Source organism: Saccopteryx bilineata, chromosome 6 (assembly GCF_036850765.1).
Source record: "Saccopteryx bilineata isolate mSacBil1 chromosome 6, mSacBil1_pri_phased_curated, whole genome shotgun sequence".
NCBI classification, from domain to species: domain Eukaryota; kingdom Metazoa; phylum Chordata; class Mammalia; order Chiroptera; family Emballonuridae; genus Saccopteryx; species Saccopteryx bilineata.
The window spans coordinates 120,628,615-120,654,880 of NC_089495.1; the positions used below are offsets into that span (position 1 = coordinate 120,628,615).

Sequence of the window (26,266 nt, forward strand, 5' to 3'; positions counted from 1 at the left end):
ATTTGAATGTAAATTACCTGCATGTGGTTAGTGACTGCATCACTGGACAGTGACAATCAAGGCTCTTCCCTTCTGTTACCGAGTCGAGACAAAGGCCCTTGAGGTCAAGAACACACTAATACTCAGCTCTCACCTTCACCATATAACCCTCATCCAGCTCTTCTAGTTACCCAGTCTCCTGCTTCCTGGCATTATGCTGAGCCATCTCCTCTTGGAAGTCTGTCCATTCAATAAAACAGACCTCTTTTGAGCACCTACTGTGTACATGTAGTGGGGATTCAAAGATGCACAAGCAGTCTTGCCGTAAGTCTCTTGATCATCCAGCAGGTGTTTTAGCCAATGTTTGGAAGGAAGAGTCCTGTCTTTGCTGGGGTTCTAGTTAATATGACCTCTTGTCTCTGTGGACACACTGCCTGGAGCAGAGATCCAGAGGCTCAGGTGGGTCAAGTCCAAGATTTGAAGTGGGAAGAAGCCCTGGGCTGGATCAGGGTTGGGTTCCAGCACCAGCTTAAGTGATTCAGCCGCCCAGCCTGTATTTGTTGAGTATCACTTCTGTGTTCCAGGCAGCTGGATAGCATAGGGCTGGGGGAGGAACAGAAATCAGATTGGCTTATGATCTCCTAACAGCAATACTGGGTTTAAGAAGATAGTTGAATGATATTTTTAAAGAATCAAAGAGAAGAAACTTTGAACTTGGGTTTTGATTTTTTTTTTTTTTCTTTCCATTTTTCTGAAGCTGGAAACAGGGAGAGACAGTAAGACAGACTCCCACATGCGCCCGACCGGGATCCACCCGGCATGCCCACCAGGGGCGACGCTCTGCCCACCAGGGGGCGATGCTCTGCCCATCCTGGGCGTCGCCATGTTGCGACCAGAGCCACTCTAGCGCCTGAGGCAGAGGCCTCAGAGCCATCCCCAGCGCCCGGGCCATCTTTGCTCCAATGGAGCCTCGGCTGCGGGAGGGGAAGAGACAGAGAGGAAAGCGTGGCGGAGGGGTGGAGAAGCAAATGGGCGCTTCTCCTGTGTGCCCTGGCCGGGAATCGAACCCGGGTCCTCCGCACACTAGGCCAACGCTCTACCGCTGAGCCAACCGGCCAGGGCTGGGTTTTGATTTCCAGCTAAGTTAGAATGAGTAAATTTAGCACATAGAGCCCCTCTTTGAAAACAGAGAAAGCGAAATAACTACTTTACAGGCGTGTTCAACAAGAGCGAGTAGGAAGGACTAAATCACTTGTTTAAGTAACGCTTGTCTAAGGAAATGGTTCAGGGCAGTGCCAGCAAAGCACAGCCTGGCTGACATAAGCTGAGAGGGTGGCAGAGCCACGGGACTCCTATCAAGTGAGTGGAAAGGGAATTGACCCCGTTGAAGTTCCCTCTTTGAAGAAGAGAGGAAGACCCAGCAGCTAACTAGGCAAGGAAGCCTCAGAAGTGCTGTTATTTTTGTGCTTTCTCACAAGGCTTGTCGAAAACCCACACACTCTTTTTGTTCTCTGACTCTAAATTTCCAGGTTAACAATTCCAAACTTTCCAGTGATGGGATCAAGGACAGATCAGAGAGGGGGTGGGAGTCAAACAAAGGTCAGAGTCCAGGGCCAGTGACATTTATCTTTACCGACCTTATTTACAAGTGAAGGCTCGGGTATTAAATTAACAGGAAACGACAAAGAATTTAAATAAAAGTCTGTATGCCAAGAATATTTCTTCCTCCTTTCTGTCCATGCCTTAGAGCATGTCATAAAACAAATAGGCTTTTTCTGATTTCTGCGGTTTCCAACAGAGCTATCAACTGCAACTAGGACTTCTGAAACAATTTGCTTCCTATGTTCACTCAAGCAGATCTCGGTAGAAGTGCTGACTTGACTGACTCTCCCTCTGGGGAGCAGCCCTCGCCTTTCCCACCCCGCCCCCTCCTTGTCCCCCTCCCTCAGGTGCATTACCTTTATCTTTCTCTCTTTCTCCTAAACTCCAAGAGCCCTTCTTTTGCTTCTGTAATTTGTTCCCTTGGGTCGGGCCCAGGAGGTTCATCAGCACGTTGGCACTGGGAGCCCCCAGGTGTCTGAAGGCACGGCACTCTCTCAGGGGCCCAGGAGCAGCCCAGTTGAGAAGCACAGCCCAGACCCCCTGAACAACGCAGGAGTGTCCTGCTGGTCGCACTGGCTCCGTGGTTCTCCCAGGCTGCACAGCTGAGATGTCCCCACATCTGTGTCAGCTTCAGTGAGGGTCCTGCCCTCGGCCCGCCTGAGACCCCCAGTGTGCCTTACCACACCTTCCCACAACCAGGCAGAGCATGGCCCAGCTGGGGCCCACGGACAGCAGCCCTGAGGTGAGCGGGTGGGAAGCCCAGTGCTCCCCAATCTTGCCATCGTCTCCTAACACAGGACAGAGCTTGCAGAGCATCCCGGCTGATGCCAGGGCTGGGCAGATGTCCGAGAGGTGAAGAGGCCATGGATTCTAGGATACTGACCCGGCCCTGGGGCAGGTATTGCAGACGGCCCGGCGGAGACAACTCCCCACCACGTCATTAAGCATTGAGCTGGGGTGCTATCTGCAATCAGCAGACTGAGAACCTCACTCGCTCAGTTCTGACTCATCTCAAGGTTCAATGGAAATTACAACGCCTGGTTTCTAACACCCCTTGTTTCTCAGAAAGACTGTGAAGGAGGCAGCGTCAGATGGCAGTGGAGTCCTCAGGAAACTGGACTCGGGGCACCACCTCTGTGCAGTGAGATCCAATGCCCAGTGCCCACAGCACTGCCAGTGGCGGGTCACTCTGGTGACATGCAGCTCCCACAACAGCCCAGCCGCCTGGATCGGGCCAGACCACGGCCCGTGTGCCCCGCAGCTGGTAGAGTTGGCTGTACACGGCAGTCCCCGGGCCCCTGGGCACAGGCAGCGGCTCTGGGCCGCATGTTCCTAGGAGACAAGCAGGCAGACACAGAATATCGGGGTGGCACGAGCTGTGAGAAATCTACAGCAGTCAGGAAAGGTCAGAGCCACCTCTGCCCAGGTGATGATCGGGAAGAGCAGGGCAGGGAGGGAGCCCTGGGAACCTGGAAGATGAGGATCCAGTCACACCTCTGACATGCACTGGCCCCCAGGGCCCCAACACTGTCCCCAGGTCCCTCTAACTCAAGAGCTCGTCTGCAGTTTATGCTCTTCTTGGCCTTGGCAGTCAGACAAGGTGGCCTTAGGTCACACTGCCTTTCAAGAAGAAGCGAGCAGAGCTCTGCAGCTCCCCACTCTGTCCAGGGACCCAGGAAGCATTTCTTTCCCCTCCTCTTTCCAAAGGAAAACAACCCCAGGGCAGGCTAACCACTCACTGTGCACATCTGAGAACCTGCAACACGTGTTAACATATATTGTATAATGGTACGTGCTAGGTTATATAAACTGTTCACAAAATCGGGGGATATTTTATCACTTCATATTCATTTTGAAATATCCCCTAATTTCTGTGAGCACTATATTTACTATAAAGATGATATTAATGTAATATGCAAACATACACATACACTCTATGATATGCATACATGTTTAGTTGTTGTCTATGTAAACTTCTTTTCATTTAGAGTCAGTTAATTAGTATTGGTGTTCAGCATGGGATAGAAAACGGTAAATTTGTGTTTCCTAAGAACCACCTAGTTGTGTTTTTCTTTTGCAAGATGAAAAGGTGTAAATATTTTTAACACTACTGTACCCTTAAAATTAGTTGAGATAATAAACTTTGTGGCCTAACTAGGTAGTAGCACAGTGGATAGAGCATCGGACTGGGACGTGGAGGACCCAGGTTCAAACCCCAAGGTCGCTGGCTTGAGCAAGGGGTCATTCGCTCTGCTGTGGCCCCCCAGTCAAGGCACATATGAGAAAGCAATCAATGAACAACTAAGGTGCTGCAACGGAGCACTGATGATTGATGCTTCTCATCTCTCCCTTCCTGTCTGTCCCTATCTGTCCTTCCCTCTCTCTGTCTCTGTCATGAAAAAAAAAAAAAACTGTTAGGATTTTCTCACCATGATTAAAAATAACAATAGATTTTAAAGAGCTAGACACACACACACAAACACACACACACACGCCCAATGTGCTGCCAAGCTGTCTGTTCCATGGACTGTCCCCCTTCCTTGCCCCCAGCGTCACAGATACATGCTGAGTGTCATTCCCCACTCAATCTTGCAACCTTGTTCAGAAGACAAGGCCAGGCCCTGGCCGGTTGGCTCAGCGGTAGAGCGTCAGCCTGGCGCGCGGGGGACCCAGGTTCGATTCCAGGCAGGGCACATAGGAGAAGCACCCATTGCTTCTCCACCCCTAACCCCTCCTTCCTCTCTGTCTCTCTCTTCCTCTCCCGCAGCCAAGGCTCCATTGGAGCAAAGATGGCCCAGGCGCTGGGGATGGCTCCTTGGCCTCTGCCCCAGGCGCTAGAGTGGCTCTGGTCGCAGCAGAGCGACGCCCTGGAGGGGCAGAGCATCGCCCCCTGGTGGGCAGAGCGTCACCCCCGGTGGGCGTGCCGGATGGATCCCGGTTGGGCGCATGCGGGAGTCTGTCTGACCGTCTCTCCCTGTTTCCAGCTTCAGAAAAATGAAAAAAAAAAATTAAAAAAAAAAAAAACCTTAAAAATGTACATACCCTTTGACCCAGCAATTCCACTTCTAGGATTTTATCCTAAGGAAGTAATTAGGAATAATTAGCGGAAGTGCTGCAGCCATCTTGCTACCAGACAAAGGATGGAACGACGCAAGGATGACCCCGCAGAGAGAAGGAGCTAGAGTCCCTGAAGGGGTCGCGGGGCCCCTGAATCAACCAGCCCTAGCGCAGAACCCACCCAGACGTTCTCTCAGGTGAGATAATGAACGCCCTTGCTGCTTGCTCTAGTTTGAGTCACAGTTTCTTTACCTGGAACTGAAATCAGTTACATTGTAATTGAATCAAGGTCCAACAAAGACATTGGATAAATGAACTGGCTCGCCCACATAACGGGATTCAAGCATTCAAAATGTCTGCAGTTCCATAGAACGAAACACACACGAAGACAAGCAATACTGGGGAACCCGGAAGAAGATCCGTGGATTGTTTCAGTGTCGATCTCCCTCCCACTTGAGATATCACCCCATAGCTTTGCAAGATGTTACCACTGGGGGAAACTGGGAGAAGTATGTATAGGATCTCTCTGTATGGTTTCTTACAAGTGCATGTGAATCTACAATTATCTCAAAAAAATTAAAAAAAGATAAAAGATGTCGCTGATATAGTTATTGCCGTGGAATACTGCACCGTGATAGTATATTGTTGATGAAGCAGACTCCAAAAATGCATGTATATCACCTGACCAGGCGGTGGCGCAGTGGATAGAGTGTTGGACTGGGATGCCCAGGATGCAGGTTCGAGACCCTGAGGTTGCCAGCTTAGTGAGGGCTCATCTGGTTTGAGCCAAAGCTCACCAGCTTGGACCCAGGGTCACTGGCTCGAGCAAGGGGTTACTCGGTCTGCTGAAGGCCCACGGTCAAGGCACATATGAGAAAGCAATCAATGAACAACTAAGGTGTCGCAATGCGCAACGAAAAACTAATGATTGATGCTTCTCATCTCTCTATTCCTGTCTGTCTGTCCCTGTCTATCCCTCTCTCTGACTCTGTCTCTGTAAAAAAAAAAAAATGCGTGTACAAATGTTTATATGTATGTACATATACTCCCATATTATTATAGCTATTATAAGTGTATATGTATAGTCTATTAATGCAATTTGTTTCTCATACATTCACCATCTATAGGAGATGAAGCAATTTGTAATACACTACAGAGGAAAGTTATCAAAGATTTACATAATACAATTTGGTTCCTCTGATTTTTTTCCTTTAGTTTCCAGATACAACCAAAATGATAAAAGTTAACATTTTCCCAATTAAATATTTTAAATATCTGACACAGGTGATTTATATACTATATTGAGTAAATTTATCAAAATTTAAATAGTACAAGGAGATATAGATAGATGGACAGACTGGTCCACCCTGAATATGGATGTGTATTTACCTTTGAGTGATGGATAGAATTGAATGACTTTTAAATATCTGTGTCCTTTCCTTTATGCCGGGGTCCAACCCCGGGGGGGATCCAGGGGTCCCACAGGAGGAGACGGCGTCGGCGAAATCGAGTGAGAGAGCCGAATTCTTTTTTTTCTCTTTATTCTCTAGTTAGCATTTACTGCCAGGCATCTCTACCAAATGCTAGTACAGCTCCTTTTTTATACACACACACCAAGTTACAATTACATGGTATTAATCATTGCTTCTGTTTCACTATGTTTACATGTTTCCAGATAACAGTTAATTTATATCTATAAACTACAAATCAGGTGGCAAATCATTCAAAGTACAATTAAAAAATAACTTGAATAGCGATAACATCGGTGAAAGCTTTTAAGGGATTAGTACTAACTAATAACTCAGCTTTACTGTTGTTGTGAGTCAAGGGGCAGAGAGAGATTAACAGACAAAATTATTAAGGACTAGCAAAATCCACCGCTTGCTTAGGCAAATGGCCTTGAGTTCATGCAGTGTCCTAATTTTTCTCACAAGACTTCAAAAGGCTTGCTTATTAAGAAATTGTCATAACATCAAGAGTAACTTTTGCTTAAAGATATATAGAGTGCACCTGCAAGATAGCTTAGTAGCAACATAATATTAGAAGGCATGAATTGCTATTGCTTCTATGGATTCTTCCATATTCCTCTTTATTATCTGAACGAAAAACCTTGGGAAAGTATATAAATTTCATGAGAATGTCTCACTGAGAAAGCCCAGTAACTGCCTTTAGTCATAAAACAGGTCTCTTAACAAAACATTCTTACTAGCCAGCTGCACTCCTATCCAAGGCCACGCAACAGGCCACTCCACTACACTTTACCTAAGATTCTAATGTTTAGTTAAACTTTATTTTACTATATTCATATACTAGCTAAGTTCTAACTATATTCTTTCTAACATGATTAATAAGAAGAAATTCTCCTACAAACTTAACCCTTTATGAGGGATATCATAGCCAGCCTCTTATGTTTATGAGCCCAGTTCAAGGGGCTTACAGACTTTTCTGTGGAACTTACACCTTCTGTCTCATTTCCAAAGAAATTACTACGAATCTACAGGGAAAGCACGGTACTATTATCCCTGTGCCACAAATAATAGCACACACCCAGAAAAGGGGGGATATAAGGCCAGATTAATTCAAAAGGTCAAAGGGGGAGGTATCGTTGTGCCTATTCTTTTTGCGGTGACTTTGTCACCCCGCAGCCATTGGTCTTCACTGCAGTGACTTTGTCACCCCGCAGCCATTGGTCTTCTCTGCTGTGACTTTGTCAATCAGCAGTTTTTTATTTTCTTCTGCTGTGACCTTGTCAGCCAGCAGTTGTGGGTCTTCTCCTGCTGTGACCTTGTCAGCCAGCAGTTGTGGGTCTTCTCCTGCTGTGACCCTGTCAGCCAGCAGTCGTTGATCGGCTCCCGACACCTTTACATTTGTTGAGCTTTCAACTGTGACAGGTAGAATTCTAAAATGGCCTCAAAAACCCCCACCCGCGGTGTGCTCACCCTGCACAGCCCTCTCCCGAGTGTGGGTGAGATCTGTGGGCATGATAGGCTAGTCACCCCCTTGATGTGGCACTTTCTATGACAAAGGTGACAAAGCATCACTCCTGCGATTTGGTTTCATTGTAGAAGCCTAGAGAGTCCCCAGCCTATGAGAGGAGGGAACTCGGGGGCCCCTGGGAGCTGACAGCCAACCAGAAGGCAGGGACCTCAGCCCTACAGTGGCAAGCAAATGCACTCTGCCGCCAACCACGTGAGCTGGAAGGAGGACCCGGGCTCCAACAGGGAATGCAGCCAGCCGACCTTGCGGCAGCTTTCCGAAGCACTGAAGAGACGGCCCAGCCAAGCTGCGCTCAGACTCCTGACCCTCGGAAAGTGTGAGGGAATAAACAGGTGTTGTAAGCTGCAAATAAGTTTGCAGTAAGTTGTTATTCGGCAATAGAAGACTGATAACATCAAATAATGATTTCTTTTAGAAAGGGACACAATAAAAGTTCATTTTACAGCACTGCTCACTGTTTCTGTAACAAAGCTGTACTGTTCAGAACACTTTGGGGGATCATGCATATTCAACAAGTTACAATCTGCTCCCCTGAACACAGTCACGTGTCCCATAACAACGTTTCGGTCAATGACAGGCTGCATATACAACAGTGGTCCCATGAGATAATAATGGAGCTAAGAACTCCCATGGCCTGGTGGCAATGCTGTTGTGAACAAACCCACCGGCTGCCAGTCATATCAAGGTGCGGTGCATAAAAGTATGAACAGTGCCTAAGACTCGATAATGTTAACAGACGACTCTGCTACTGGTTTATGTGTTTTCTATATCGCTTATCGTGATTTTAGAGTGTACGCTTTCTACCTGTACTGTTGCTCTTGATTTGATCCTGTGTCATTTTTACAGCAATGTGCTACACAGGCTCGGAGCACAGGAGCAACAGGCTCTCCCACACAGCCTGGGCGTGCAGCGGGCTAGGCCGTCCAGGTGTGCGTGAGTGCACAACGTGATGCTCGCACAGCGACGGAATCACCTAAGATGCATTTCTCGGAATGTGTCCTCCTGGTTAAGCAGCAGGTGATGGTAAGTCCCATCTGGATCACAGCACACTCAGCCTACCAAGTGCCTTGTGCACCTCGCCATCTCTCCGTTTTCCTTCTCCCTTGCCTTAGAAATGGCTCCTGGGCTGGCAAGCTCCTTCCTCTCCATTCCAACATGTCCCCCTTGGGCCCAGGATGCTCCTTGTCCCTCCTGGGACTACTTAGCCCCCTCCTAGCTGGACCCTGCCTCTGGCGGCTCCCTGCTCCTACAGTCCCGCCACATGTCTGAACACACCCCTGGTCCGTCCCCACACTCTTGCTCAGAAATCACCAGTGGCTCACTGTCTCTGAGACTCGGGTCCGGGATCCCCGTTTGGTCCCAGCTCTCTGCTTCAGCCCCAGCCCTCACCTGTCTCCTTCTGCACCTCACCCCTGGCGCTCTTCACAGGGGTCCCTTTTCTGAGCATGACATCATGCTGTGAAGCCTTTGTTCATGATGCCCCCTCTTTAAATATTCCCATTTCTAAGAAATGCCCCCCTACCTTCACTCAAATGTCATTTGCTCCATGAGACCACGCACCTGGCCCACACCTGCAGAGCAGCTCTGCCCACACTGCCCTCACTAGGCGGGACTCCTGGGGCGAGAGCTCTGTTGGTTGAGCCTGTGTGCTGGCTTCTTGGTGGCGGGGCACCTCATACTGCTCATTCCTACCCTGTACCCATGGCTGTGCTCCACAGATGTCAGTCCTCTCTCTCCCTAATGTCCCTATGTGCATGTGACCACTCCTATAATCCCAAGAACCCGGCCCTCAGATTCCAGGAGGTCAGGAAGGCAACACACTCACCGTGAGCTGGGCGACTGGGGGAGGTGGCATACGGGTCCTTTCCCCAGCTCCAAGGACCCCAGGAGAAGCACATCAACAAGGCTGGGAGGCTGGTCTCTCCCAGACTCCTTCCGCTAGAAGGAACACAAAGTCCCAGAGACAGCAGGTCAGAGGGTGCTTGACTGGCACAGACGTTCTGTTCAGCAAACCAAGAGCTTCAACTGTCAACTGCCCTAGTTCCACTTCAACTGTCAACTGTCCTAGTTTTGTTGACCGAGGACGCACCAACAGAATTTTAGACTCAGGGTAAAACAAAAAAAAGTTTATTACACTCGCCAGCGGGCCCAAGGCAAGGAAATGGCCAAGAGCCCCGAGCCACTTCAGCAGGCAAGTTTTATACCTATTTTCAGGGAGAGGAGTTGTAACAGTTCTCAGGGTAATTGATGGGCAAACATCTGCTTAATTTCATGGAGGGGAGTTGTAACAGTTCTCAGGGTGATTGATGTGACATAACCTATTCCCGGTCCTTGAGGTAAGGAAGGTGTTAGACTCCCAGGATGACTAGGAATAGATGAGTCCTTGAGATAGGAAAGTCGTAAAACTCCCAGGATAATTAGTGCAACCCAATCCTGGAGGATAGATAGGGACTTTTCCAGCTGGGGGCTTTCAACTGTATGACTGGTTACTAAGGCACGTCTGACTAAAATTTAATTTGGGGGAGCCAAGTGCTAAATGCAAAATTCACTTCTGTATGAACCGCTTGCTTGCTACATTATAAAAACCCCTAAATTGTAGGCGCTCGGTGTGACTGCCGCCTGAGCTCACCCCTGCGCAGGTTTTGCTTTTTCTTTGCCATAAAACTTTGTTTAAACTCTCTAAATGTCTCCAGTGTCTATTTTACCCGGCGAGTGCAACAATTGATTGCCTCAGATGCTTGCAGCCTTGCCTTTCCGATAAGCCCCTAATCAAACACCGGATGCCTGTGGCTTCTTCAAGGAGCCTGGGCAAACATCTAGGGGCCAGGTGGGCCAGTTATTGTTTTACAAGCCAAGATAAGTTAAGCAAAAATCAGACGAAAAAGATCAGACGGAATCCACTGTTACACAGACAGAATCCACTGTTACATTTTCAACTGTCTGATTAAAAACAAAAATTCTGATTTGCAAAATGGGGTAAAGTTTTTGTACTTAAAAAAAACCCCCACAAAACAGAATTGCTTCATTTCATCCATTTTGTCCATTTCAATGACAAAAACCATAGGGTGTAGATTTTTCCCAGTCCCTTCTCCTTCGCCTCCATTTAGCAGCTTCATGATTCTACCCTAGACGTGGCTCCCAGGCCATGCTGGGGAAATGACAGTGACAAGAATGACATGAAGCCCTGGCCGGTTGGCTCAGCAGTAGAGTGTTGGCCTGGATTGTGTAAGTCCCAGGTTCGATTCCTGGCCAGGGCATACAAAAGTGCCCATCCGCTTCTCCACCCTTCCCCCTCTCCTTTCTCTCTGTCTCTCTTCCCCTCCGCAGCCCAGGCTCCACTGGAGCAAAGTTAGCCCCATCGCTGAGGATGGCTCTGTGGCCTGAGCGGCAACAACGGAGCAACACCCCAGATAGGCAGATCATCGCCCCCTGGTGGGCATGCTGGGTAGATCCTGGTTGGGCACATGCAGGAGGCTGTCCGACTGCCTCCCCGCTGCTAACTTCGGAAAAGTACAAAAAAAAAAAAATGACATGAAATGAATTACGATTACATAGCACCAAAGAAAATATTCAAGAAGCAGTAATTCCCCCTGATTTTTAGTTCAAACTATTTCTTAATATGAATAGACTTCATCTTTTCTGATAATCACGCACAAAACACTCATAGGCTGATTCTCGTTTCCTTCTTATAGTACCACCTAAGTCACTGGAGAACACCTGAGAACCCCTGCCATCGTAATTAGGTAGCTCCAGCAGTTCTTTGTTTGTTTTCTAAAGACTCTGGGCAGGTGCTCTCTTCGGCAGCACATATACTAAAATTGGAACGATACAGAGAACATTAGCATGGCCCCTGCTCAAGGATGACATGCAAATTTGTGAAGCGTTTCATATTTTAAAAAAAGTAAATAAATAAATAAAGACTCTGGGCAGTAAAACACAGGAAATCCTCATTCATTTTTCTTTACTAGGGGTTTATGCGCTCTTAATATGTCCCCAGTTCTAACAACACTGGATTCTTAGTTTTTTAACACAAAGGCAGCTGGATTGGGCATAAACTGGGTAAAGGGGTATGCCAAGAAGCAGCCAACCTAAAAGTATATGAATATCTACGAGGCAATAAGGAAGGAAATTGGGAGACTTTAAAAAGCTGGACACAATTGCTAGCAAAACCTCAGTAATAGGAATGTCTGGTGATGCCCACCGCAAAATCCCAGAAGAAATGAATAGACAACGAGTTAGAATTACATTCATGACCTTTCATCCATATTATTTAGTGTGTTTTTACAAAAGTAGGAATGAGTTTGAGGTAGCAGAGATTGATTCAGTGTTTACAAAGAGGCAAGGATTCTGTGTGCCAGGCAGGTGCCGGAAAATGGGATTGTGATTCAACTCATAAAGGAATGTGACAGACCATCTGGTAAGAGATTAGAGAGCAGAGGTAAATTATGAAATTTTACTTTTGAATTTGTAAAGGAGCGTGTGTGGGGGGGGGGAGTGTTATGGAAGGCTTCCTGGAGGAGTAAAACACGGTCTGAATGATGAGATGGGGTTGGGCAGGTGAAAGGGAGGAATGAGAGAAAGGGCTTTTCATTCCAGGCAACTGCAGTGTGTGTACAAAAGCTTAGGAGGTCAGAGCAGGCTTGGCTCTGGGGAATTAAAAGCTAGTCCCTGGGAATGGGAAGCTCTAAGAAACTAAGGGCCCAGACAGTTTTCAAGGCACTGGTTCATGAAAGGGGGTGAGGAGTGTCGAAAATATTTTCACATGGGGCCAGGACAGTGAGTGAATAATCTGGCATTAACAATCAGAATGACAATCCACCTCAGGACATTCCCCATGACTTTCAGGGTACAGGTTGTGGAGTTTCATATTTAGCCGGATTCCTCACATATACAGTAGAATATGTGAGGGTTGTGGGAATGGAGGGGTGGTTAGGGCAGGCTCCACAGCCTAGATGGATGGCCTTCACCCAGGCAGGCCAGGCTGGCAGGTAGGTCTGTGACATCAAAGGACCAGGTCTCTTTGCTGGACAACCCCCCTCCCCCTGCAAGTCTGGTATCTCTAGGCTGCTGATTAACATGGCAGTGCCCAGGGAGGCAGAGCACAGCCTCTGTCTTCACCAGGTTTGGCAGAGGCTGGAGGGCAGGCTGGGGGCTTGGAGAAGAGCGGCCGGGCGCAGGGGGAGCAGGGGGTGCAGGAGAACGTCCCCGCAGCGCCTCGCTTGCCGGATCGGCTGTACTTCACGTCGTATTTAATCCGAGGGCTCTGGAAAGCTCCTGGAAAACCTTGTATACGGGATGGGGGAGATTCCGACCCTTTGAGGACGGCAGCAGAAAAAGACCTCCACTTTCCTCCCCACACTTCAGGGGTTGTGCAGCAGTTGCACAACCAGGGTGGGTGGCTAAGAGGGACTAGAAAATTCTGAGCCCTCGGTCAGTCCCTCACATCCTTTCCCCACACCTCCAAGTCCCGCATCTGTTCCTTGCCCTCTTCCTATGACCCAGCGGCTCCCACACACTGAGCCTCCCGCATCTTCGCTTTTCTAGCTGCGCAGCGTCCTAGGTAGCTCCTGGCGCCGCCAACTCCCAACTCCCTCCTTCCGGCCCCAGTTCGGTCCTAATTCCGTCGTGAAACTTGTGAAACCTAAAGCTTTCCCCGCCCCCCCCCCCCTCCAGCTCCCAAATCTTTGAATAGCCCAGAACAAGCCTGTCCCTCCACCGACCTCCCTGCCTTCTGCACGTCTCCTCGGCTTTCCTGAGCCTCTGTCTCCCACGCGTTCAGGATCGTCCCCGGACAGACCCAACCCCTGGCGCGGGGTCTGCTCCGCGGCAGCTGGGAGGCTCAAAGGCCGGCACCATCCCTCGGAGGGCCTTGGTTTACCTCGGCGGACCAAGAGGGGGGCTGGCCTATAGAGTGGCAATGGCCTCCACCGCCGCCCGCCCCTGCACTCCCGGGCCTCGCGCCCCTTCACCTGGTCGCGCGACCCTGGCGGCTTGCAGGGCCCTGCTGGCAGCTATCTGGACGGCCGGGCTGGAGGCGGAGTGGCCGGGCTGTAGACGGCCGCGTGCACAGGGCCCCCTGCCTAGCGGCCGAACACCGCGCGCAGCAGCGCCTCCAGGAGCCGCAGCACCGGCGCCTCCGCGTCCTCGGACACGGCCTCAGCCACCAACACCCTGACGAGCCGGCGCCCGACACCCGTCGGTCGCGCACGTCCCGCAGCATCTCCCGCAGGCGGCGCCGTGGCTCTCCACGGGCAGCGACTCCGCGCGACACAGCGCGAGGACGAGTGGCGAGCGGATAGCGCGCGCCCCCCCGCGCCGACCCCGGCGCCCAGCGCGACCCCGTCGCCTGGCTTGCCTGCCGCCGGCTCCGGCGGGAACAGCGCCCGCGTGAAGTCCCGCAGCAGCGCGCAACTCTGCTCGCGCTCCCACAGCGCGCCCACTAGCAGCACCGGCCCGCGCCCGCCTGCCGCCTCCACCAGCGCCCGGAAGGGGGGCTCCGCCGGGAACGCGGGCCGCGCCACCAGCGCCTCCAGCTCGCGCTCCATGCTCGCTGCCCGCCCTCTGCGGCCTCCGCTGGGAGGACACGCCCCCGAGGGCTGTTCCAGCCCAACCCCCAGCCCGCGGGCTGGCGGGCTGCGCTGCTGCTGGGCAGCGGGCAGAGGGCAGGGGCTTTCTCTCTAGCCCTCCAAGGGTGGCGCCTCCTGCAGTGCATGCAGCAGACCAGGGTGGGGTGGAGGGTGGGGGTCTGAGCCGTGTGTTCGCTCGCCCATTTCTCCATCCATCCATCCAACAAATACTTATTGAGCATCTACTATGTGCGGGGCAGCAAAACGGAGAGGAACACAGAAAATTATCATATGAACAAATATGCCCTCACAAGTTAGATCATATTGAGACCTGGAGCAGATATGTCTGAGGAGTCCATATGGTTTGGGGACAGGAATTCTAGGGCCAGGGCCCGCCCCTAACGGTGCTGCTTTGAGGTGGTGGCAGTGGGCAATAGAGAAGGGGGTAAGGAGGTGAGAAAAAACAGGAACCAGGGGTTTTTTCTATTACTTCTGCCACTTAACTCACCTTTTAGGCCATTAACATTTATTCAGGCCTGACCTGTGGTGGCGCAGTGGATAAAGCGTCGACCTGGAAATGCTGAGGTCGCCGGTTCGAAATCCTGGGCTTGCCTGGTCAGGCACATATGGGAGTTGATGCTTCCAGCTCCTCCCCCCTGTCTCTCTCTCCTCTCTCTCTCTCTCCTCTCTAAAATGAATAAATAAAATTAAAAAAGAAAAAAGAAAAAAATTAAAAAAAAACATTTATTCAAACAAACCCTTGTTACAGGCAGGGCACTACCCTTAGCACTAGGGGTATAAACCAAAGGGTCCTGCTGCAGGTGGAGCAGAACATCTAGGGGGTGGAAGTGGGGCAGTGATGGTGCTCTGATCTCTGTCCGGTGAAGAAAGGGGGCAGAAGGGTGTCAGTGGGCCAAGTCAGAGTAAGAATGCATTTCCTTTAGTGCTGAAGGTCTAGGCCAGCTTTGGCGACAAAGCCTTCTGTGATGATGAAAGTGTTTCACATTATCTGCAGTAGCCACTAGCCACGTGTGGCTGTTGCTGAGCACTTGAAATCTGGCTAGTGCACCAGAGAAATTAAGTTCACCCTTCTATTTCATTTAATTTGAATGTAAATTACCTGCATGTGGTTAGTGACTGCATCACTGGACAGTGACAATCAAGGCTCTTCCCTTCTGTTACCGAGTCGAGACAAAGGCCCTTGAGGTCAAGAACACACTAATACTCAGCTCTCACCTTCACCATATAACCCTCATCCAGCTCTTCTAGTTACCCAGTCTCCTGCTTCCTGGCATTATGCTGAGCCATCTCCTCTTGGAAGTCTGTCCATTCAATAAAACAGACCTCTTTTGAGCACCTACTGTGTACATGTAGTGGGGATTCAAAGATGCACAAGCAGTCTTGCCGTAAGTCTCTTGATCATCCAGCAGGTGTTTTAGCCAATGTTTGGAAGGAAGAGTCCTGTCTTTGCTGGGGTTCTAGTTAATATGACCTCTTGTCTCTGTGGACACACTGCCTGGAGCAGAGATCCAGAGGCTCAGGTGGGTCAAGTCCAAGATTTGAAGTGGGAAGAAGCCCTGGGCTGGATCAGGGTTGGGTTCCAGCACCAGCTTAAGTGATTCAGCCGCCCAGCCTGTATTTGTTGAGTATCACTTCTGTGTTCCAGGCAGCTGGATAGCATAGGGCTGGGGGAGGAACAGAAATCAGATTGGCTTATGATCTCCTAACAGCAATACTGGGTTTAAGAAGATAGTTGAATGATATTTTTAAAGAATCAAAGAGAAGAAACTTTGAACTTGGGTTTTGATTTTTTTTTTTTTTCTTTCCATTTTTCTGAAGCTGGAAACAGGGAGAGACAGTAAGACAGACTCCCATATGCGCCCGACCGGGATCCACCCGGCATGCCCACCAGGGGCGACGCTCTGCCCACCAGGGGGCGATGCTCTGCCCATCCTGGGCGTCGCCATGTTGCGACCAGAGCCACTCTAGCGCCTGAGGCAGAGGCCTCAGAGCCATCCCCAGCGCCCGGGCCATCTTTGCTCCAATGGAGCCTCGGCTGCGGGAGGGGAAGAGACAGAGAGGAAAGCGTGGCGGAGGGGTGGAGAAGCAAATGGGCGCTTCTCCTGTGTGCCCTGGCCGGGAATCGAACCCGGGTCCTCCGCACACTAGGCCAACGCTCTACCGCTGAGCCAACCGGCCAGGGCTGGGTTTTGATTTCCAGCTAAGTTAGAATGAGTAAATTTAGCACATAGAGCCCCTCTTTGAAAACAGAGAAAGCGAAATAACTACTTTACAGGCGTGTTCAACAAGAGCGAGTAGGAAGGACTAAATCACTTGTTTAAGTAACGCTTGTCTAAGGAAATGGTTCAGGGCAGTGCCAGCAAAGCACAGCCTGGCTGACATAAGCTGAGAGGGTGGCAGAGCCACGGGACTCCTATCAAGTGAGTGGAAAGGGAATTGACCCCGTTGAAGTTCCCTCTTTGAAGAAGAGAGGAAGACCCAGCAGCTAACTAGGCAAGGAAGCCTCAGAAGTGCTGTTATTTTTGTGCTTTCTCACAAGGCTTGTCGAAAACCCACACACTCTTTTTGTTCTCTGACTCTAAATTTCCAGGTTAACAATTCCAAACTTTCCAGTGATGGGATCAAGGACAGATCAGAGAGGGGGTGGGAGTCAAACAAAGGTCAGAGTCCAGGGCCAGTGACATTTATCTTTACCGACCTTATTTACAAGTGAAGGCTCGGGTATTAAATTAACAGGAAACGACAAAGAATTTAAATAAAAGTCTGTATGCCAAGAATATTTCTTCCTCCTTTCTGTCCATGCCTTAGAGCATGTCATAAAACAAATAGGCTTTTTCTGATTTCTGCGGTTTCCAACAGAGCTATCAACTGCAACTAGGACTTCTGAAACAATTTGCTTCCTATGTTCACTCAAGCAGATCTCGGTAGAAGTGCTGACTTGACTGACTCTCCCTCTGGGGAGCAGCCCTCGCCTTTCCCACCCCGCCCCCTCCTTGTCCCCCTCCCTCAGGTGCATTACCTTTATCTTTCTCTCTTTCTCCTAAACTCCAAGAGCCCTTCTTTTGCTTCTGTAATTTGTTCCCTTGGGTCGGGCCCAGGAGGTTCATCAGCACGTTGGCACTGGGAGCCCCCAGGTGTCTGAAGGCACGGCACTCTCTCAGGGGCCCAGGAGCAGCCCAGTTGAGAAGCACAGCCCAGACCCCCTGAACAACGCAGGAGTGTCCTGCTGGTCGCACTGGCTCCGTGGTTCTCCCAGGCTGCACAGCTGAGATGTCCCCACATCTGTGTCAGCTTCAGTGAGGGTCCTGCCCTCGGCCCGCCTGAGACCCCCAGTGTGCCTTACCACACCTTCCCACAACCAGGCAGAGCATGGCCCAGCTGGGGCCCACGGACAGCAGCCCTGAGGTGAGCGGGTGGGAAGCCCAGTGCTCCCCAATCTTGCCATCGTCTCCTAACACAGGACAGAGCTTGCAGAGCATCCCGGCTGATGCCAGGGCTGGGCAGATGTCCGAGAGGTGAAGAGGCCATGGATTCTAGGATACTGACCCGGCCCTGGGGCAGGTATTGCAGACGGCCCGGCGGAGACAACTCCCCACCACGTCATTAAGCATTGAGCTGGGGTGCTATCTGCAATCAGCAGACTGAGAACCTCACTCGCTCAGTTCTGACTCATCTCAAGGTTCAATGGAAATTACAACGCCTGGTTTCTAACACCCCTTGTTTCTCAGAAAGACTGTGAAGGAGGCAGCGTCAGATGGCAGTGGAGTCCTCAGGAAACTGGACTCGGGGCACCACCTCTGTGCAGTGAGATCCAATGCCCAGTGCCCACAGCACTGCCAGTGGCGGGTCACTCTGGTGACATGCAGCTCCCACAACAGCCCAGCCGCCTGGATCGGGCCAGACCACGGCCCGTGTGCCCCGCAGCTGGTAGAGTTGGCTGTACACGGCAGTCCCCGGGCCCCTGGGCACAGGCAGCGGCTCTGGGCCGCATGTTCCTAGGAGACAAGCAGGCAGACACAGAATATCGGGGTGGCACGAGCTGTGAGAAATCTACAGCAGTCAGGAAAGGTCAGAGCCACCTCTGCCCAGGTGATGATCGGGAAGAGCAGGGCAGGGAGGGAGCCCTGGGAACCTGGAAGATGAGGATCCAGTCACACCTCTGACATGCACTGGCCCCCAGGGCCCCAACACTGTCCCCAGGTCCCTCTAACTCAAGAGCTCGTCTGCAGTTTATGCTCTTCTTGGCCTTGGCAGTCAGACAAGGTGGCCTTAGGTCACACTGCCTTTCAAGAAGAAGCGAGCAGAGCTCTGCAGCTCCCCACTCTGTCCAGGGACCCAGGAAGCATTTCTTTCCCCTCCTCTTTCCAAAGGAAAACAACCCCAGGGCAGGCTAACCACTCACTGTGCACATCTGAGAACCTGCAACACGTGTTAACATATATTGTATAATGGTACGTGCTAGGTTATATAAACTGTTCACAAAATCGGGGGATATTTTATCACTTCATATTCATTTTGAAATATCCCCTAATTTCTGTGAGCACTATATTTACTATAAAGATGATATTAATGTAATATGCAAACATACACATACACTCTATGATATGCATACATGTTTAGTTGTTGTCTATGTAAACTTCTTTTCATTTAGAGTCAGTTAATTAGTATTGGTGTTCAGCATGGGATAGAAAACGGTAAATTTGTGTTTCCTAAGAACCACCTAGTTGTGTTTTTCTTTTGCAAGATGAAAAGGTGTAAATATTTTTAACACTACTGTACCCTTAAAATTAGTTGAGATAATAAACTTTGTGGCCTAACTAGGTAGTAGCACAGTGGATAGAGCATCGGACTGGGACGTGGAGGACCCAGGTTCAAACCCCAAGGTCGCTGGCTTGAGCAAGGGGTCATTCGCTCTGCTGTGGCCCCCCAGTCAAGGCACATATGAGAAAGCAATCAATGAACAACTAAGGTGCTGCAACGGAGCACTGATGATTGATGCTTCTCATCTCTCCCTTCCTGTCTGTCCCTATCTGTCCTTCCCTCTCTCTGTCTCTGTCATGAAAAAAAAAAAAAACTGTTAGGATTTTCTCACCATGATTAAAAATAACAATAGATTTTAAAGAGCTAGACACACACACACAAACACACACACACACGCCCAATGTGCTGCCAAGCTGTCTGTTCCATGGACTGTCCCCCTTCCTTGCCCCCAGCGTCACAGATACATGCTGAGTGTCATTCCCCACTCAATCTTGCAACCTTGTTCAGAAGACAAGGCCAGGCCCTGGCCGGTTGGCTCAGCGGTAGAGCGTCAGCCTGGCGCGCGGGGGACCCAGGTTCGATTCCAGGCAGGGCACATAGGAGAAGCACCCATTGCTTCTCCACCCCTAACCCCTCCTTCCTCTCTGTCTCTCTCTTCCTCTCCCGCAGCCAAGGCTCCATTGGAGCAAAGATGGCCCAGGCGCTGGGGATGGCTCCTTGGCCTCTGCCCCAGGCGCTAGAGTGGCTCTGGTCGCAGCAGAGCGACGCCCTGGAGGGGCAGAGCATCGCCCCCTGGTGGGCAGAGCGTCACCCCCGGTGGGCGTGCCGGATGGATCCCGGTTGGGCGCATGCGGGAGTCTGTCTGACCGTCTCTCCCTGTTACCAGCTTCAGAAAAAGAAAGAAAAAGAAAAAAAAAGACAAGCCATGTGTCACGGTCCTGCCACAACAAGTATATACCGGGATCCCAAACAGGAAAAGGTATGGAATTGACATAAATGATAGACAGGGACTTAAAGATATATATATATACATATATATATATACAGATGGGTTCAGGAGGACGCCACCGCGAACAGTCTCTACTGTTCGTCAGCCATAATGCCATGCTCCCTAAAGCACATCCGCCTTTATTCATGGAAAAAAACATGGTCCATTAGCAATTCAGTTAAGTTTCCAAGGCAACTCAGACAACCCACACCATACCATTCAAATCCAACTTTACACTAATAAGAAATGAGCTTCCAGCCTCTTCCAGACAACATGGGTGAGACAAATGAGAATCAGGTGTAGCTCTTTGTTAACTAGGCAGGTGAGGTGGGGGTTGGGCCCAGCACCTCTGTCCAGATTGCAAAAATACTGTTTGTTTATTTGGTCCTCAACAGATCCCCCTTTTTATTTATTTATTTATTTTTAAACTTCAATTCATGTGCTGTGATTTATACTCATCTGAATTACTATGTTATGATTTGGAGGCAGACTGGAAAAATATAAAATAAACAATAAAATTCAAATAACCAATTCTAACAGATACTATAATAAGTGTCCTAATACAATGATGTGTAAGCAAAGTCTTAACTAATACAACAGGATCTATAATAATATTACTACAGTCTTAAATGTCCTTAACATGTTAATATAATTTCAGCCTGACCAGGCGTTGGCGTAGTGGATAGAGCGTCGGACTAGGATGCGAAAGGACCCAGGTTTGAGACCCCGAGATCACCAGTTTGAGCGTGGGCTCATCTGGCTTGAGCAAAAAGCTCACCAGCTTAGACCCAAGGTCACTGGCTTGAGCAAGGGGTTACTCAGTCTACTGAAGGCCTGTGGTCAAGGCACATATGAGAAAGCAATCAATGAACAACTAAGGTGTCGTAACAAAAAACTGATGGTTGATGCTTCTCATCTCTCCCTATTTCTGTCTGCCCCTATTATCCCTCTCTCTGACTCTCTCTCTGTCCCTGTAAAAAAAAATATATATATATATATACTTTATATATATATTTTTTTTTTCCACCAAGTCCATGTTCACATCATCACCACTTCATATTATTTGTAAATGTACCCCAACCCCACTTCAGTCTGAGAACTATCCCAAGGAGCAGGAGTCACACACATTCAGGAAAAGTCCACAAGGCACTGGAGTTGTGGTCACATTTTCACACTTTGCAGCTCGAGTCCAAGTTCCAATGACCACTGCTTCTAAGCTGGTAATGATTCAGATAGACTGGTAAAGCCATCTGCAGCACGTATAGAGATGGAGCTTCCGTTTTCTTTAAACTGGAGAGATGAACCTGGAGTGCCTTTCTCTGGTGCTCTGCAACTGTGGCGTGGTGAAGAGAACCTTGGGATAAACTATGCTGGGTGGCAAAGATAAATTTGTCTAAACTAGGAGCAGGTACTAGCCAAAAATAGGCATGGGGAATTAAGGCAGAAGGAATAAAGGAAACACTACATATTAAACAAAGCATCAGAAAATAAGGACTATCAACACCCACAACAGAGATCTTCAAGGGATGAATAAAGATCCAAATATTCAGGCAAGGCATAGTAACTGGCCCTCGTGTCCACAAGAAACAAGATCAGTTTACCTGCTACTTGGAAGAAATACCCTAGCCTCATCCACAATGACATGCAATGGGGTCAACAGCCCTGGGCACCTTTAGCCTTCAGTGGCAAGTCCCAGAAGGCTGGGCAAGGTTAGGTCACAGGTGACTGGAGCAAGGCTGGAAGAGACTGAACCCCCCCTTCAAGGAGTGAGGAGGCAGCTTACCTTCCGGTGTCCCTTTTTTCCCACAGCAAAGGTATGTCCCTGGTAGGGACAGAGAAGCCTGGCAGGCTTTAGCTCAGGGGTCTCAAACTTGCGGCCCGCCGAACAATTTTGTGCGGCCTGCAGACTAATCCACGAAGTTCAAAATATTTTGGATAAAATTAAGTAAGCCTAGGGGCCTACTTGTATTTTTTCATTTCTCTAGCATCCTAGCTAGATATTAGCTTAGTTAACAGCAGTTGTGATGCAAACTACAGTTTCTGGTCGTTTTGTGACACTGAGTAAACTGCATGTACGATTGTGCTTGTTGTACTGATTTTTTTTTGTTTTCAACTGCAGTGAGAAAAGTGTTGCGTAACAGTTGCCTTTTGTAGACCTAGTGCGGCCCGCCGAACGGCTGTGATCTTGCTCTGCAGCCCACATGCTGAGTTGAGTTTGAGACCCCTGCTTTAGCTCAATGACCTTCCTTTCCACTCTTGAAGCAAGGCCCTGATGGAGTCCTATGAGGCCCCTTTGGGTGCTGAAGCCATTAAGGGCGTATGCCAAGAGCTGGTATTTTTCCTTATCTCTTTTGAGCTTTGACTGACTTTTCTGTTCCTCTGGGTCATTATAAACCTTAAAAGTCATGCTCAGAAGATGCTGAGAAGTTTTAAGGTCCTCATCTGCCTATATAAACTTTTTCTGTATATCTGGAACTATTTAGAAAAAGACAAAACAGCGTTATTAGCTGGATCAAATAAAAGAGGGTAGAAGTTTGCAAAAGAAGGAAGTTTGGCGTCTCCTGTACATCAGCATTCAAAAGAAAATTTTTTTAAGTAAATAGATTTGCAGGAGTTCCAGGATATGACTCCCTCCCTTTTTTTATATTATTTACAATTGACTTTTAAGTATTTATTGAGTATACTTTATAATACCTTGACTTCAAAAATTGTAAGAAATACTTTTTATGTTAACTTCTAACAAAATATAGTAAATGCATTTTCAAGTAACATTCCCATATTTATCAAAACATTTCTACCCCATTAATTAACAGGCAATTTAAATAGTAAAAAAAAATTACACCTTTGTTGAGCAAATCCACCCTGCTTCAAGCTTGCAGCTGCAGCAGCTTTAGCTTGCTGCAGTTTGGCCAAATTAGGAAGTCTTTAGGACCTACATTTCATTTTATTTAAATTTTAATGAGCATGATTTACTTGTTCTAATTAAATTTTTTTAATTTGTAGGGATGATATTTTAATTTTACAATATTGGAGCTGGCATTTCCAATTTTTTTGCATGCAAGAAATTAATTCAGGCCTTGAAAACAGACACATTAGACATTAAACAGAGACTTCACATACAATTACACAAATCAAGAGTGAAACCCAGGATTTTAGAGATTAGAATGTGGCCTGCTTGATCTTACGTAGGGTTATCTTAATAGGAACGTGGTAAGGATATATACTAAACAGAAATCTCTCTTGAAAAATCTCAAGTCGGCTGTATGAGATTTTTGTTTAGGCATATCCAAACAGGCTTCCCCTTTGCCCTCTTTCCAGGTATGGAACAGGAAAGAAATAAAATGATCTAAAACATTAAAGAAAATTATATAATAATAAAAAGCTGTAAATTTAAAGAGCATCTGAGTGTTCTAATCATTCTCAAATTCTAATAGCTGCTGCAACCGGCAGCCTAAATCCTTCCATTTCAATCCCTCACTGAATGGCAGGTTGTTTACCTGGGAGGGGAATGCTTCTCAGCTCCTCTCCTGGGGCTGGGCCTCCCAGGCAGAGCTGCGCCCACTCGCCTGTAGGAGGATCAGCCTGCCATAACACCGCTGCTCCTCTGGGCCTGCCCTGTCCATTGTGGCCGGGAGTCGCCAACAGACTCCACAGCGGCTTGCGCTTCCAAGAGGGGACTATGGCGGCTCGTACTGGCAGCCTGGCAAGGCGGCAGTAGCCCCTGTGGCTTCTCTGAATCCTTTGCCCTTCAGCATTATATCTAGACTTATACTCATTCACCCAGTGTTTCCCTCTCCCACAATGTGGGCAGAGGTCCAGAGCCTTAAGGGCTGGCCGTCCTTGAGGGAGAGGCCAAGACTGATATCCGGGGGAGTAGGGCAGTTTCTAGCAAAATGCCCCGAACCCCCACATTGGATATAATATTCATGGGCAAAAAGTACTTCCCTTGACTTTCCTTCGTTTGCTTGTTCTGCCTTTTATCAGAGTCTCGTCCTGGAAATCTCGCCTTAAGGGCTATGGAAAAAGCAAGACCTTGCATATATGAAGGCCCAACATCGGCGCATATTCTGATATAGTCCTCTATATCTCCCTTCTTGCGGTGAGGCCCAAGTGCAGCCTGACAAGCAGAATTAGCATTTTCATATGCTAACTGCTTTATTAGAATCTTTCCCACATTTTTATCCTCTACTATTCTTTCAACTGCTTGAATTAGCCATGAAACAAATTCTTGATATTGCTATCAGGACCTTGCCTAATTTTTTTAAATTCTTCCATTTTGGTCCCTAAAGTAGGCAGGCATTTTTTATGCCTTTGTGGCTATCTGATTAATTATATTACAAATAGTTAGTTGATACTCTAATTGATTTGCTGTATAGGCATATTGTCCTTCTCCAGTTAACATATCTACAGTAAAAACAACCTCCTCTTGCTGATTTTTCTCATCCTGCTCCATGGCCTTTTCATAAAAGTCTGATTTCCACAGCAAATAATCACCCTCGGAGAGACAGGCACTAGCAATCGCCTTCCAGTCATTTGGGGGAAGAGCCTTTGCACTAATAGTATCTAATAAACTGAGTGTAAAAGGGGCAGTAGGCCCATACTGAGCACAAGCAAGTTCAAGCTCTTTCAGAGTTCTAAAAGGTACAGGTTCATGTTCTCGCACTAGTCTCCCTATATCATCCTGTCTTTCTACAACAGGAAAACAGGTAAAGCCATTTATTGTTTCCCCTATATTTCGAGCTTGGTCTATAGATTGTTGGAGTGGGGATTTTCCAGATTTTGAGCTACAGACTGTGGAATTAGCCCGATAAGGGTACGGAGGATCAGAGGGTTGAATGTAGGAAGGAGCCGAGGGCAGCGGAGGTCCCGCAGTTAAGGCAGCCACAGCCGGGAAATTTTTATTCCTTGAGTCATGCTTAGACTCCAAGTTGTTCCCACATTCACATCCCTCCTTTACCAGCTCACCCTGATACTCTTCAGAAGACGATTCATCTCATATGTAAACATTTCTACAAAAGGGTCCCTTATTTTTTATTCTAGCACTCCCATATTTATTTTTCTCTCGAATTATTTTTTTTCTTTTAAATTTTTAATTGCACGAATGCAGTCCCCCACTACCACAAATTATGCAGTCGAGTTTCCCACATTTGGGGAAATCACGGGGGTCAGCACACCTGGAGTGCAATGGATAAGCCTCACCCTGGGAAAACCACCTTCGTGATCATGGTATCTCCCCTGCCAGGTAAGTATTCGAATTATTTTTTATTATACTTTCTCTCTCATACTCTACTTAAAAGCTTAACTCTCTACAAGCTTTATACTTACTTCGTGTGCACACTTCTGGGTGGTTCCATCACCTCTCCTCTTTTCCTCTTTCCCTTTTTTGATGACCACACGTATGGGCGCCAATTATCGCAGTCCAGCCACAACAAGTATATACCGGGATCCCAAACAGGAAAAAGTATGGAATTGACATAAATGATAGACAGGGACTTAAAGACACACACACACACACACACACACATACATACACACAGGTGGGTTCGGGAGAACGCCACAGCAAACAGTCTCTACTGTTCGTCAGCCATAATGCCATGCTCCCTAAAGCACATCCGCCTTTATTCATGGAAAAAAATATGGTCCATTAGCAATTCAGTTAAGTTTCCAAGGCAACTCAAAGACAACCCACACTATACCATTCAAATCCAACTTTACACTAATAAGAAATGAGCTTCCAGCCTCTTCCAGACAACATGGGTGAGACAAATGAGAATCAGGTGTAGCTCTTTGTTAACTAGGCAGGTGAGGTGGGGGTTGGGCCCAGCACCTCTGTCCAGATTGCAAAAATACCCTGTTTATTTATTTGGTCCCCAACAGCCATGCATCAGCACAAACTCCCCAATGTGCAGAAGCCAGTGACACTACTCTGGGTCCTGGCTCTACAGCGTCTCCAGCAAACACACACCCATGCGGCGCTAACCAGACAAAACAACAGGAAGTGACCACAGCTCCCACCCCATCACACACATCAGGGTGGTAAGTATGTATGTGGTCCCAGAGCCGTCACCTGCTCACGTGACCAGCATGCACTGTGACAAAGGAAACACTCTAGGAACAGGAGCCAGGGCCTGCCCTCCTGTCCTCACTGGCCTTCCTCCAGCACCACAGGAAAAGGTGCACTGGGTAGACAGGCAGGCGGCAGGAGGAGGCCAATGGCTCCACGCTCCGCTCCAGCAGACTCTAAAAGTGCAATTTACAATTCAGCCATCTCCTCCCCTTTTGACTTGTCACTACA

The 26,266-nt window shown here is 48.6% G+C and overlaps 2 non-coding genes and 1 pseudogene across 2 annotated transcripts; 1 reads left to right on the forward strand and 2 right to left on the reverse strand.

Annotated features, from left to right (window-relative positions):
* Positions 1-7,000: 7,000 nt before the first annotated feature.
* LOC136308428 (uncharacterized protein C2orf72-like) lies at positions 7,001-14,180 on the reverse strand (annotated as a pseudogene).
* LOC136309724 (U6 spliceosomal RNA) lies at positions 11,424-11,530 on the forward strand. Its single transcript, XR_010726375.1, has one exon. It is a non-coding gene; the product is annotated as a U6 spliceosomal RNA (small nuclear RNA).
* A 10,881-nt stretch (positions 14,181-25,061) lies between the features above and the next one.
* Positions 25,062-25,221, reverse strand: LOC136309638 (U1 spliceosomal RNA). Its single transcript, XR_010726331.1, has one exon. It is a non-coding gene; the product is annotated as a U1 spliceosomal RNA (small nuclear RNA).
* Positions 25,222-26,266: the final 1,045 nt, after the last annotated feature.